Source organism: Zootermopsis nevadensis, unplaced genomic scaffold (genome assembly GCF_977971745.1).
Source record: "Zootermopsis nevadensis isolate Lab colony 2312 unplaced genomic scaffold, Znev_1.0 Znev_ptg000003l, whole genome shotgun sequence".
NCBI classification, from domain to species: Eukaryota; Metazoa; Arthropoda; class Insecta; order Blattodea; family Termopsidae; genus Zootermopsis; species Zootermopsis nevadensis.
In genome coordinates, this window is record NW_028259135.1 from 848,320 (window position 1) to 862,552 (window position 14,233).

At 35.4% G+C, this 14,233-nt stretch overlaps 1 protein-coding gene across 15 annotated transcripts in view; it reads left to right on the forward strand.

Annotated features, from left to right (window-relative positions):
* Ih (hyperpolarization activated cyclic nucleotide gated potassium channel Ih) overlaps nucleotides 1–12,276 on the forward strand; it is a 381,399-nt gene extending 369,123 nt beyond the window's left edge. For all 15 annotated transcript variants that reach the window (XM_087359920.1, XM_087359947.1, XM_087359924.1 and 12 more), the window contains one exon: nucleotides 752–12,276. The gene's annotated coding sequence lies outside the window, so the exon portion shown is untranslated. The remainder of the gene's footprint in view (nucleotides 1–751) is intronic.
* The last annotated feature ends 1,957 nt before the right edge of the window (nucleotides 12,277–14,233 follow it).

Here is a 14,233-nt window from a genome sequence, read left to right on the forward strand (position 1 = left end):
TTTACACATCTAGATAATTAAATAGGCCTAAATGTAAAATAATATATATATATATGTACAACATTAATGGCAGGACCATTATCTACTTATAGTACACAGAGTCGGGTTGAGAAGGTTCTATATTTGTTCGTAGCTATTTTCAAACGGGCGAACATTAATTATAAAATTCAGAAGAGGCTTTTTCATACAAGCTCTGTAATTGTGATTATAAAAATCCAGGAACTTTTTCTTATTACTATATTCTCATCTGTTTCGTTGCTGTTTTTTTTCTTTACCGGTAAATCTGACTGACTTAACCGCGTTACATTTCTTTATGCTGTTTCTGATACGAAGGTCTTAACCGCATTACTCGTTTCTAAAATGCGATGATGATGATGATGATGATGATGATTTAGTTTTCGTAGATCTCTTATCCCAGGTCGAATGAGACAAAAGATAGGCGTTATGTATGTATCTATAGTACTAACATGTCCTCCTCAGCGATGTGACGTTTATGTTGGAATAGATTCAAACGTAGTGCTGATATTTTGTACCAAAAGTGCTCATAATTGTTGTAATGTAAGCGAATGATCGGTGGAGAGCGAAGTGACCATCTAGGGGTGCCGATCGAAGAGCGGAAAACACTCCCCATAGAACGAAATCTTAGCCGTGATCCAAGTTGGTAGCTGCTGAAATCTTCCCTCTCACAAACTGTATACCGCTCCTTCATTTCTCCGGAGATGCATTATTGCCGTTATTTTTGTATTTCCAGTTGAGTTGCAGCAAAGCACAAGTCAAATTCAGAAGTTACTTCTGCTGAAGTCTTGATTCCGCTATGCCCAAGCTGCTTCCCCACGATAACTAGGCACTAAGGAATTGTTGTAGAGTTTTATATCTCAGACACGAAAGTTCGTATAAGAGCTGCTTTACGCCACGGTTCGAACACTGGATCTTACTTTAGTTTCAGTTAAAATGGTGTAATTGTTTTTTGTTTTTTTTGATTACAAGATGTCGAACTAGAGCTGTGACTCATACAATGAACAAAGAAGAAGAGACTTTAAAGAGAAATGGAAAGTGTGATAATATTAAAAGTGATACTATTAAGAATAGAACATTTACCAGGATGGAAATAATACAAGAATGTGAGATTTCACGTTCTCGCAGCGGTGAATATGAAGATGTCCGTCTGCTGGGAAGTTGCGCCATGTAGTCTGGTAGATGCTCGATATTTCAGAGGTGTTTTCTGTCTCCATCATCAGGGTGATCATTATAATCCTGGTGATGTAGTCGGCAAGCACCAGTAAAGTTCTACCAGATTACACAGCGCAACGATCAAGAACACGGCCATCTTAATACAAGATTCGGCCCAAGGCAAGCCGGTTAATATTTTAGGACCTAATTTTGAAGTCCTCAACCAAAATTTGCCGACTGCATGCGATGAAAGAAGATTGTGTACAGACAGGCAAATTTTCAAAGACAGAACTTAACAGATGTTGTTCACTCAAGCATTATGAATCATAAGTTCTATATAATAAATTCCATTAATGATAATACACATATGTTGCATAAAATATACCCAACGTACTGCTGTCTTGTTGCAATCAGTAATGACACAGAAACTGTTTAGTCCTGGAAGAACTCAAAAGGTACGACGAGAAGTGGCCATCCAGTAGTTGTTTTATTATCCGAGAGGTTTTTATTAATGAATTGTCTGGCTGTTTAAATGGAACCATGTTTAACCGCTTAAAGCCTTGTACTGTTAGAAACTTTGTTTATGAATTGGGACCCAAAGAAAATAATGTTTAGCGGTCACATACCAGTTACATTTATTCAATTCATTTGAGTTTTTGACGTAAATACGTCTATACGGAAGGGTCATTCGGCAAAAACAGCTTTACGAAGATGTGTCATCTGTTTATTCGGCATTGTTGCGTTTCATTACTGCCGTCAACAATCCGCTTTCGTTATTGCGGAAAGAGCTGAGCTGTAAACGTTTTAGAATATCACAATTACTTATATAAGAATTATTAAGAAATCTTGGTCATTGCGGGTGGACATCGTGGTCTCTTACAATTGAACAAAGTTTGAGGTTAGGGATTCCTATTTATTATTATTGTTCATCACATTAAGCGCCCGGAAGAGATGGATCTGGACATATTGCGTACGAAATACGTATTACCTCTTGAGCTTTCCATATCTGTTTTCAGATTTTACGTATCTCAAATGGTTTAGGTTCTACATACATTTATTTATCCAAATAAAGGCACATCGCACTTCACGCTGATTCTGCGTTTGCGTGTTGCGTCATACTATGTAGAGGTAACAAGATGGATGACATCGAAGCTAAAAGAGACCAATGATGATAATTTAAATACAAAGACGTATTTACGTCAGATTCTCCAGAACCGTGGTTCGACTGTCAATTTTTTTTTTTAAATTTTGCATTATATTATTTTGGTGCACAAAAACAATAGCTTTATGTTGAAAATAACATCACATATTCCTAAATATTATCAGTTGACAAGACAACTTAATCAGTTACTCATTCATAGCAATAACAGAGACACCAATGTATGTTTTTATTGTGGAGTTGAATTTATTACGACTGTGGCCCCATTGTTGTTGAAAGTCGTCTCTGCATTCAGCATTGTTGCCCTTTGTATGCTTTCCACGTTAAGAAGTTCAACAAATCATTTTAAAGCCGCAATTGAGGTTATGTGCAGTGCAGGACAGAATAACAATTTGTTGTTTTTTCGTTGTAACGTTTTTGTCAGGAACTCGGTGAATGTCATTGTTGTCGTAACATTGGTGTAATCATTTTTACTCAAGAATTGTATATTTTTAATATTTGCACCAATTTTGTTCTGGCGGGGATTAGGTTTGGAGTAAATTTTATGTATACTTTTAGTTTTTAATATTATTTCTGGAACAGGAAAATTGAAATTTGTAATTTGTCTTATTTTCTTAATGTTTTCAGGAAGTTTTTTTTTCCGTATATTTTGGAATTTTTAGTTTAACAAGTTCTTTATATTGTATGCCATATGTTTGGTATTTTTAAAATTTTGTGAAATTTTTATTACATGAATCACTGCTATAGGGAAATTCTTATCCTAATAGAGATATTTTAGTTCTGTCGTCACCTCTGCATCCATAATGACTCTTGGATCCACCCATGGGTACTGGGAACTCATTTTTGGGGAGAAACTGCCCCAAGCATGAAGCTGATCACTCTCCTCCACTTTCACCTGCATTAGTTTTGCTTAGTGAATATCAATGTATTTATTTAACTATTTATTTGTTTATTTATTTGTGTTTTTATCACAATCAGGCACAGACATGAGAGAAGGGAAAATATTTTAAACAAAGTAAAGGTAGCCCTCGATTTGCGCCGATTCAGAATAACGCCGATTTTGAAACCAGAAAGTCAAAAAGTAAAAAAAAAAATATTTTACTATTATTTATAACGTTTTACAATGTATCTCGTACTGATTCTTATACTAAATCGTAATTCTTACATCGCTTATTTTGAATAAAAATTATAAATACAGTCATCTCTGCAATTACATATGTTTCGGTAACGCAAATTTGCTCCAATGAGATCGATGAATCGTTAAAAGCTGTTTTTGAAATGCAAACTTTTGCATATGCGAGTTCTCTCTTATGCAATTTCATTCCTGGCACTTTAAACTTTCAAAGGACCAATTTAATCTCTGCGGAGGTCCCGGGGTTATTTTTACTACGCGATTCTCTATAGGTCGGCCGATTTTAAGCGTGTAAAATATATTTTTTTTAAATTCCCTTTATTTTATTTACGTCATTTCAGAACTTTAAATGTAATACCATTATATTACTCGTCAATGTTTTGGTGCTGGGAACGCGTGTCATTGACTTCCCATTGATTTTCATTATAAAAAAGTTTCAATTTACGCCGGTTCGTCCAGGAACGTATCCCCGGCGTAAATCGAGGGCTACCTGTACCATTAATAAACAAGTATTAATATGAATTAATTTTGTAAAAATTAATCTCTAGCCTGTTCTTATTTTAAATATTCTGCCTTTATCATACTTGTTGGTCCTTTATGGAAGAGGGAGGTTTCTTGTCTGATTGTCTTGACCACTGGTTCTGAATGAGGGGTACTTCTGTACATGTGGCCCCAGGGACTACATGAATTCTCGTCATATATTGTCAGTGTGTAATATATAAATTAAATTCCAGGTTCTGTTGGCAGTGAGTATGAAGACGGCTGCTGTCTTCTGAGTTGTAGTCTGGTATAATTTTTCCAACATTTCAGAGATGCGTACTACCTCCATTACCAACGCGATGAGTGAGCCATGCACGAGGAAGCAGTCTGAAATATATAAACTAGTCGTTCAAGGCAGAATCTTGATTTGGAGCACAGCTTATTCATTGCTGTGATGATGGAGGCAGCAATTACCTCTGAAACGTCGATAAAATTTTACCAGACCTCACAATGCAACAACAGCTGAGAAGACTGCCATCTTTATACAATATATGTTGTCATATCTGCAGTACATATTTACGTGTAATATGAGATAAAACTGAAATCCCCATTTAAAGTGGTACACGGGCGATGTCTAACTCTGAGACTTAGGGGTGGGGCAAGAAATTCAGAAATGCCAGACCAGATCGTTCTTGGAGATCATTTGCGCACAATTCATGTGCAGGGCCTCATGAAGGTGAATGGTGAAGAAAAACAGGATTCTGGAATATGTCATGTTATAAGTTCTACAACAAAGGGTCTAAACATTCACAGATATTTCTACATAAGTCGCTTATCTTTGATACTAAAATTAAATATTTATCACTTAAAAACATGTGACTAAAATATTTACCTTTGGGTATCTGATCATTCATTGTTCCAGTCCTTTTGTGGTCGAATATTATTTGCAACATGAAGGCACAAATGAAGAAGCACTGCTAGTAAGAATATAAAATTAAAATAAATAAACAATATATATATTACAATCGTTAAAAATAACATACAGCAAGGGGTGGGGCATATGTTGGAAAATTTGCCTGAGAACAGGATAAATTTTATGGGGAGTTTATACATCGTTACAAAATATTGTACATCGTGTTTCATAATGTTGTTTGGTGGATGGTTAAATATTTATTGTCCTAATGTTTATTAGACTGTTATCAAGTTGAAAATGATTAAGTAGTTCAGAGACAAGTTAAGTTCGTTACAATTATCAATGTATCCTGCCTGGAAGTTGTCATGGAGTGCTGTTTCCACAAATTATTTTGTAAAATCTATAGAAGTCTTGTACAAATTGTTGTTACTCGTATACAAACAAAATTGCAGACTTAAAAATAGAAATTATTACAATATTTCATTTAAGATTTCTGACTTTCTAAATATCCAAGCAATGAAATAATTGCATTCAGGGGACTCAATTTTGCCAGTAAGTGATCCATATGAGCCATGGGATGCCCCCCCCCCCCCCCCCCCCCCCCCGAGATCTTCAATTTCTTTCAGGTTTTGTGTTGCCCTTGCATTTTGTCCCTTCTGCATTAGCACCACGTCACTTAGAGCCATCCCTAACGTTCATCCGAAAAGTAGGAGCCGTTATTACATTTTCACAGAAGAATTAACACCCACTTAGGATGGATCTACAAATTACGCTGCTATAATCGGTGAATACAAAAACACAATATCCCTGATAAATTAAAATTAATGACATGCCGTACGTGGCCATATGTGATGTCTTTCCCATGGCTCAATTGGTCTGACTACTATTAATTCAATGAACAGATGACAGAAGTTTAAGTCCAATTTGGATAAAAAGTTGTCACTGTCTTAATATTATCTTGACCATTGCCCATCATCTTGGGTTTTTTTCCCCACACACAAGACATTCTAAGTGTTGTCTCTAATTCTTTCTCAAATTACTGGTTACAGCAAACTCCAGAAACATATGAATATAAAATATACCTGAGACAATAGACAATGCCCAACATATTGTTAATATAATTAAGGTAACCAATACAAACAAAGACATGGCACAGAGATATGTATACATATATGTCTACTTCACACTTGAAGTAACTGATTACCAAGTAAGATTTTAGGTTTTCACAGCAGTGAGTCTGAAGATTTCTGTCTTCTGGGTTGTTGCGCTGTGTAGTCTGGTCGATGTTTACCAACGCTTAAGAGGTCATACTGCCTCCGTCATCAGGGCGATGAGTATGAAGATTTCTGTCTTCTGGGTTGTTGCGCTGTGTAGTCTGGTTGACGTTAACCAACGTTTCAGAGGTCATACGGCCTCCATCATCAGAGTATGAAGATTTCTGTCTTCTCGGTTGTTGCGCTGTGTAGTCTGGTCGATGTTTACCAACGTTTCAGAGGTCATACTGCCTCTGTCATCAGGGCGATGACAGAGGCAGTATGACCTCTGAAACGTTGGTTAACATCGACCAGACTACACCTCGCAACAACCCAGAAGACAGAAATCTTCATACTCATCGCCCTGATGATGGAGGCAGTATGACCTCTGAAACGTTGGTTAACGTCGACCAGACTACACAGCGCAACAACCGAGAAGACAGAAATCTTCATACTCACCGCCCTGATGATGGAGGCAGTATGACCTCTGAAACGTTGGTTAACATCGACCAGACTACACAGCGCAACAACCCAGAAGACAGAAATCTTCAACTGATTACCAACTCTCTGAAGCTGATTGGCTCACGAGAGAATCTAACAGTAGATGTAACTAAGGTGTAATTTTGGTGTCAATCACTTCAGTTAATCTCTGTCACAAACCTTTAGAGAATGAATCCGTGACTGCGTTAAAATTGTAAAATGCAATGTAAACCAGAAGGCAAGGTCATAGGTCAGGCTGTTCGCCACCAGCTTCTCACTGTGCAGGACCAGGATAAATCCCAGTGAAGTCGTTACAGGATTCGTGGTGGACAAAGTGAAACTGGAGCAGGTTTTCTTATGTGTATTTTACAGACTACTGTTGTTACTTGTTGTTCAACCCATCTTCTGTATTCATCCAAAACCGCCATAGAAGTGTGTTCCAGGCCTACCAGATTTCAAGTTTCCTTTAACTTGTGTCCTCGAGAGTCCACTTCATACTTGAACTAACTCAGAGTGAGGAAGTGTGAATTTGTAAAGAGTATATTGAATTTGTACAGCCAGTCCTCACTTTACAAAGATTTGCGTTACAAAATTTAATTCATTTTAACTATAGTAACAGAGGGCATACGCTCCTTTTGGTTTGTCATCTGAAATTGAACTCATTCATCTGTAGTCTTCCGAACAAAATTGAAAACATGCAAACAACGGATGTGATGTCACTCGGTCAGTCGGTTAAACCATAACAAGTACGAGTCAGTTCACCTTAAGCTTCGCCTTGATGTGCAGATTTATAGCATATTTAATAATCCAGCATGTTTCTGTTGCTTGTATGCTTCATTTCAGGCAATAAAATTCCTGATTTCTAATTATTTTTTGGTCATTTAACATTGCATTTACGGGAAATATCGACTTACTTTGAGAAATTTTGCTTAATAAACTTTCTCCAAGAGCATAACTATTTGTACAGAGTGAGAAACCGCAATATGGCAGATTCCTCACAGACTGGCGAAGTATTTTGCGGTGAGAAAGAAGCATTTCACAAAGAACTCTGACTGGTTCATCCCCTTACGAGGCAATTAATTCAGTGGAAGTGGAATAAAAATGTTAAGAAACAGTGGAAGTTAATTTTATATAAACCTAAGAGCTTGCCAGCTGACACTGCTATAGAATTCTCACTTCATATCAGATACATAGCTGTCCATTTTTTAAAGTAAATTTTATCATTTCTGTTTGGTACTCGATCTGAGTTCCCAATAAATGAACAGTACAAGTTTTATTTGCATGAACGCCTTGCCATTTCTATATAAATGACATTCTTCAGAGAGGTGGCTATATTCTTGATTGTAGATGCAATAAATGATGCACCTTAATCAGGAGATTGTCTTGAATAGCCTAGTCACAAGACAACTCTGATAGAAAGCAGATGACCTAGGTTGGAACACTTTGAGAGACGATATTTTATTTATTGGAACCAAACTATAGTTAGTGATAGGATGGTTTCTTTGTATATGTAAAAGAATTATTTAAATTAAAAGGAATACATCATAGACCTGTTTGGCTGAATTTAATTAATGTGTTTATTAAGTAAAAACATAATTGTAATCAGAATTAGTAATTTTACATTGAAGTAATTTATTAACAGTTAACAGCTAATATTTTATCTGAAAGTTCAAACATTTAATCAAGGTGCATGGATAAATTACCAGCCTCAAAGACACTTAATTTATGTGAATGAGAGCATAATATTTTGACTGCATGAAGCCCTCAATTTTGGAACATACAAACACATTATTTTTTACACACGGTGTTACTTATAGGCTCACATCTAAGAACTGACGAGGTAAAATTGACGTTTTTGAGTGCTGTGGACTATGGTCTAATGCATTTGAGTATTAGTAGTTTGACTGCTAGTGCATGACAAAATGTTTTTATATTACTGATAAAAATTAGACCTAACGGCTGAATGCTACCGACATTGAATGTACATGACTTCTCAGAATATGGTAGCCATATTGTTTCAATAAATAAAGCAGTTAAATTATTTCAATTTTTTCGATCCAGCATTGAATCACGTTGTGCATTTCACATATCATGTCATATAAAATCAGTTTCTACATCATTTGACCATGCTTAGGATTAGGGGTGTAAGTTCACCCCTAATCCTAAGGTCCTGTATTGGGTAATATGAGAACAAAAGGAGCATTTACCTGAAAAAGAGCTCCCAGATACAATGAAGAAAATTATGTATTATATTATGTCATAATAGACACTGCGTACTTCCTATAAGCGGAAAAAAACAAGCAGACATTCGTGGGCAATTGCTCTGGTAATTTCTTCTTTCTCACATTACCTGTTATAAACGTAGTAAAACCAAGTTTTGATAGTAGAGCCAGGCTTTGTATTATATTCTGGTTATCTCACAGGGAAAAAGTTGTTTGCAGTTGCCTGATGAGAATCAGCCTATCTCGTTATGAAATATGGTGCGATAGTTTTGTTGATGCTTCATAGTCTATTGGCTTTACCTGTTTTAATGAGAATTGTGGACAGTTTATACAGAGGTATGAATGAATGGATGAATAAAACCAGAACTGAAAAATGGAATTCTTAAAATACTCCATGTTATTAGAGACTGTTTGGAATATAGTTTTAGCCTTTATGATGTCTTGTACAGTATGGCCAGTCAGACTGTATGAGGAATTATGGTAGTGGATTGTTAAGTGGTTTTTTGAACAGTTTATTCCCATTCAGGTGTTAAGAATTCCACCTCTGATAAACTATCAGGAATGTAGGAAGCTCATCAATGTTATGCCTTAAATCAAAATGTTTCACATGCATGATGCTGATAGAGTTATGCCATGTCTGTGTGATCAGCTAGCTGTCAGCTCCTGTCATATATTGTGCAGGGTCACATACATACAAAATCTGATTATATAATTTTGGATACCACCACTTAAACCTCATGTTGGGTTACAGTAACCATTTTGTAAATTATAAAATTTCTTCTCTGTTTTAACATGCGAATTAATATGCCATACTTTAAAATGTGTTTCAAATTGACAAATAATTTAAATGAATGAAAAATCTTGTTAACATGAATATAATTAAAAAAAAAAGAGCACATACATCAATGACATATGGACCTGTTATCAGTTTTTGGCGACATGTCTCTGGGTCTCTCTAAAAGAAGTGGTCCGCCTTTTCTAACCCATGTAACGTCTGTCTGTAGTTCTGGATATTGGATTCAAAGATATATTTAAGGAGAACACAGTAAGATTTTTAAAAAAAAGCCTTATTATCTTCATCGTGATAAGTGAGAACTATTTGAATGAATTTGTGTTTCCTTCTTTCTTCCTGTGAGCATCTGGTTTTCAACTCACATGATAAGTAGAACAGAACAGAGAGTTTTATGCAAAAAAAATTAAGGGATTTTGAGATTATGTAATTGTTTGTCACTTGTGAGCAGCTGCTTGCCTTACAAAAAGAAACTTCATTCTGCTAGTGTTTGTGAACTTCAGTATGATATTGATTGATATTTTCAGCCTCAGTTACAGAATGGCAACTTTCAAGTTTGTATATTCTCTCTTTCTCACGTAAATAGGCTAGCAAATCGCATAAGGAGCATGAAATTTGTTGGAATGGTTCATTAACTTATTAACTCTTTACAGGGTGAATGAATGACTTCAGATTACTGATGTGCATAATGGGGTGTCTTACATGTATAAAGTCATTAACCTCCTAACTAACTAACACTAAATGAGATTTCTGTCATAATTGGTGAAAACAACAAACATGCTTCTCACCATTTTACAGATTAAAACCTAATGTAAACAATTATTTAAAATTCAGTTGCAACCTTTAAGAAGTCTTATGACATTTTTATTACAAAATGTCAGTCGGTAAAAGATAAGAAATTTACTGTTGTTTAATATGGAAGTAAAACAAAACCAATAGATTTACACTGAGGTCAAAATGTTTGGTTATTTGCTATTAAAGCATTTGATTCAATAGCAATCACAGTCCTATCAAAGGTTACATTATTAAGTTTGGCACGTTTGTGAAGAGGGATCAACAATAAATTGCTATGACATCTAGCTGAAAGGACATATCAGACATTTTGGCAACATTTAGATACAACAATATATAAATCAGACATGTTATAATATGTACATAACTAAAGTTTTCTTTTACCCTTAGACAGGCACTGTTATATATGTAAGTTCTGTATCATTACTGATGCTGATGTAAACTTTTACACAGTGTAGTTTGTGATGCATAGTCAATTCTTGTAGTATAAAGACTGTTGAATTTTTTATTTTGTTTTAATATGTGAGTTGAAATAAAGTATAACTAGAGGTCAGGTCACTTAAATTTTGGCAGTGCTCGAAGCTGTGAATGCCCACATTGGATTATTTGAAGACTGTGTATGAAAGCAGGTGAAACGTAACCTCACTTTATGTCCCATACACAGGCAATGCTTTTGTTACTGTCTGCACTTTCGCAGAACTGAACACAATATTTATTCATTATAATCAACATTATACATGCATATTGGCTGTATAACACAAATGAGGTGTGTTTCATTAGTCTGCAGTCTATCCTATCCAGAGTTTCATAAAATTAACGTTAACAAAAATCTTTTAAACTTTCACAGCTGTAATCTCGAAACTTATCCTTCATATCAAAGAGGTATACACTTTCCAAGTTCTCCAATTTTTTTCTCCTAACATCTATGTATATTAATAATAAATATTCTAAACACATTTTAAACTTTAAAATAATAACAACTTTCACTATAGCTGAAAAATTTAGGCCCTTGAATAGAGAAATATTCTGGACAACTAATATGGCGATGAGAATTTCAGTTTAGACCTTCTAATAGAGTATTTTCTCATTAAATAACAACCTACCAAAAGTTTAAATTTTAACCCAGGGTTACAAGACAGCTCTGAAAATTAATGTGGGTTATTTTTTGTTCAACCATGTACTGCAGCCAGTTTTGCATTAACCCCAGAGTTAGAGTTCGATCAGCAGCCCCTTGGTATAGGGGTTTAAATATTCCATTACTGCATGATAAAAAGCTTTCACGGCATCTAAGTATGATCTTTTCTTCTCAGGCTACCAGCCATGTCATATACCCGAGGACAAGGACAAAGATAGTAAACATTGGTGTTCTCTCGATTAAACCACGTGCCATGGCTGGTAGCCTTTTACTAAAGCAAGTACCCAGTATAACACGTGCACCAAATTATCAGTTTCTGGAGCATTGAATTCCTCATATTAAATTGACACAAAAATACATTTTTCTGTGGGAGTGCAAAACAGACTTACATGAAACATGCCGAAAAGTTTACGAAAAACAATTTAAATGATGACATATCATATGGAAATTTTTTCGCTGAAAATGCGAAGAACTGCCCCATTTAACTCAACACAATTCGAGCACTGAATTTTGGCTAAGCATTGAGTTGCAGCTTCCGTGGAACTGTGAATAGAATTCAAACTAATAAGCAATAAGATTTTATCTTTTTTATGGTTATCAACTGTTAGTGTGATGCTGTTTGGTTCAGTATCTCTTACATGTAATTAAATATCACAGACATTTATTTTAAGTCATGATTATTTTTAATTTAAATATGCACTAAACAGGTATAAATTATTTTAGCAAATTAAACACTTTGCTATCCCTACAGACATGTATAATTTATTGCTGGAAACCTTTCCTATGAAACCAGACAATTCCGCCCCCTCAGTCACTGTCATTTTATCACTACTTTAGCAGTAATAATTAACTGATCACAACAGTATTAATATTTGTGTCAACAATTGTAGTGAACTTATATATTATGTCGCATTTACCCAGAATCTGATAAGTCCCTCATTTCTGAAGCTACCACTTTCTTTTCAAGTAATCTCGTCAAATCTCCATCATTTTACCAGATGTCACAGCATAGCGTTTAGTATTTATACTTTGCATTATGGAGGTCCTGGCATCAAGATCGGACTGGAGACCACATATCCTGACTGAGGTATTCCTGATGGCATATTTTAAGGCAAAATTGAAAAGCAGCGGTGATAGTTCGTCTCCCTGGTTCAGGCCATCCTGAACAGGAAATGTATCAGTAAAACGTTTACCTACACAAATTTTGCTACAGGTTTCGTTCAAACACGTTTTAATTAACCTGACTAGCTTCTTCGGTACACCAAATTCTAACAAAATGTTGTAAAGAGCTTGTCTTTTAACTAAGTCACAGGCTTTGTTGAAGTTTATAAATAGTTAATGGACTGTCCCGTTGTACTCCCACTTTCTCTCTAGTAGCTGAAGAATATAGAAAATTTGGTCAGTTGTAGATCTGTTATGAGGGAACCCGCACTGTTGATCCCCAATAATTTCATTCACATATGGAGTCGACCTTGTCGGAAGAATTTTGGATAAAATTTTGTAAGCAGATGATAAGAGGGATATTTCTCAGTAATTATTAAAATCAGGTTTATCACTCTTCGTATGATTTGGTACAATGCTTACAACTACCAGATAAATAACTTTAGTGTTTCTGTAACTAAAAATACGTTCATCCTGTAGGTCAATTTTGGTATGTCTTCTAGATACATTAGAGTAGAAACAGACATGCAAATTGAAATACAATGAAACTTCATTTTTATGTTCCTGAATTTTACATTTTCATATGCAATTTTACACACATTTTGTGTAGTTTCAGTCGAATGCCACAAGAACAATATTACATGCCCGTGCACCATGTAACGTCATTAAACTTTCTTCCTGTTGCAAGTTCCAGGCCATTTGCAATCCACAGACCCATATTTTTATTGAGAACTTGTTTTCTACCTGCACCCACCCTCACTAGGAAAACCATGTTTTAAGTGTGCAGAAAATGCAGATTGCTGTCATAAGATTGTGACCAGTTTCTAATATAATTTATAAAAAAGTTTAATATGAATAAATGTGTGTAATGTGCTCAGTATTGATTTTAATAATCCAGGGTTACAGTCTTTCTTGCTTCTCATACCTATGTTTTACGTAAGAGTTTCCAGTATTCTTCCTGTGTAGCTGTATGACACATTTCTTAATCATTTGCTTGTCTGCCTTGATGTTGCCTTGGATTGTCTATAATTTGACAGGACTTGTAGGATATTCATATTTTGAAAGCTTTATTTCTACCGACAACACATCATCTATGGTTGTTCTGGGGTCCATATGTTTAACTTAGATCAATGCCATTCTTTCCACTGCTCAAAGTCTCCCTTCCCAATGTGGCCCCATTCCTATTTTTCCCACCACATGTTCAGGCTGTTCCTTGCTGGACTTTTTCTCTGACTACAGAGTTTGCATTATTGGAGCATTGGTACCAATCACTGGTGGCAGAGGTTATATGGTGCTTGAACTGCCCATCTGAATGGTAGATTTTGATTCTTTATTTGGCTTTCTGAGATCATTTTTAGCTGTTCCATTTCACTCTTTAGTTTTTCCTCGTCTTGATTTTGTTACTTTCCACTGCTGCCTTTTTTTGTGTGTTTATGTCAGCTTCTATGTTGTCTATCTTGAAGAGTTTTCCTTTGTAGTAGGTCCAGGCAAAACCACAGCATACATCAGTTCTTTGACTTTAATATGTTAGATTCCCCAACATTGA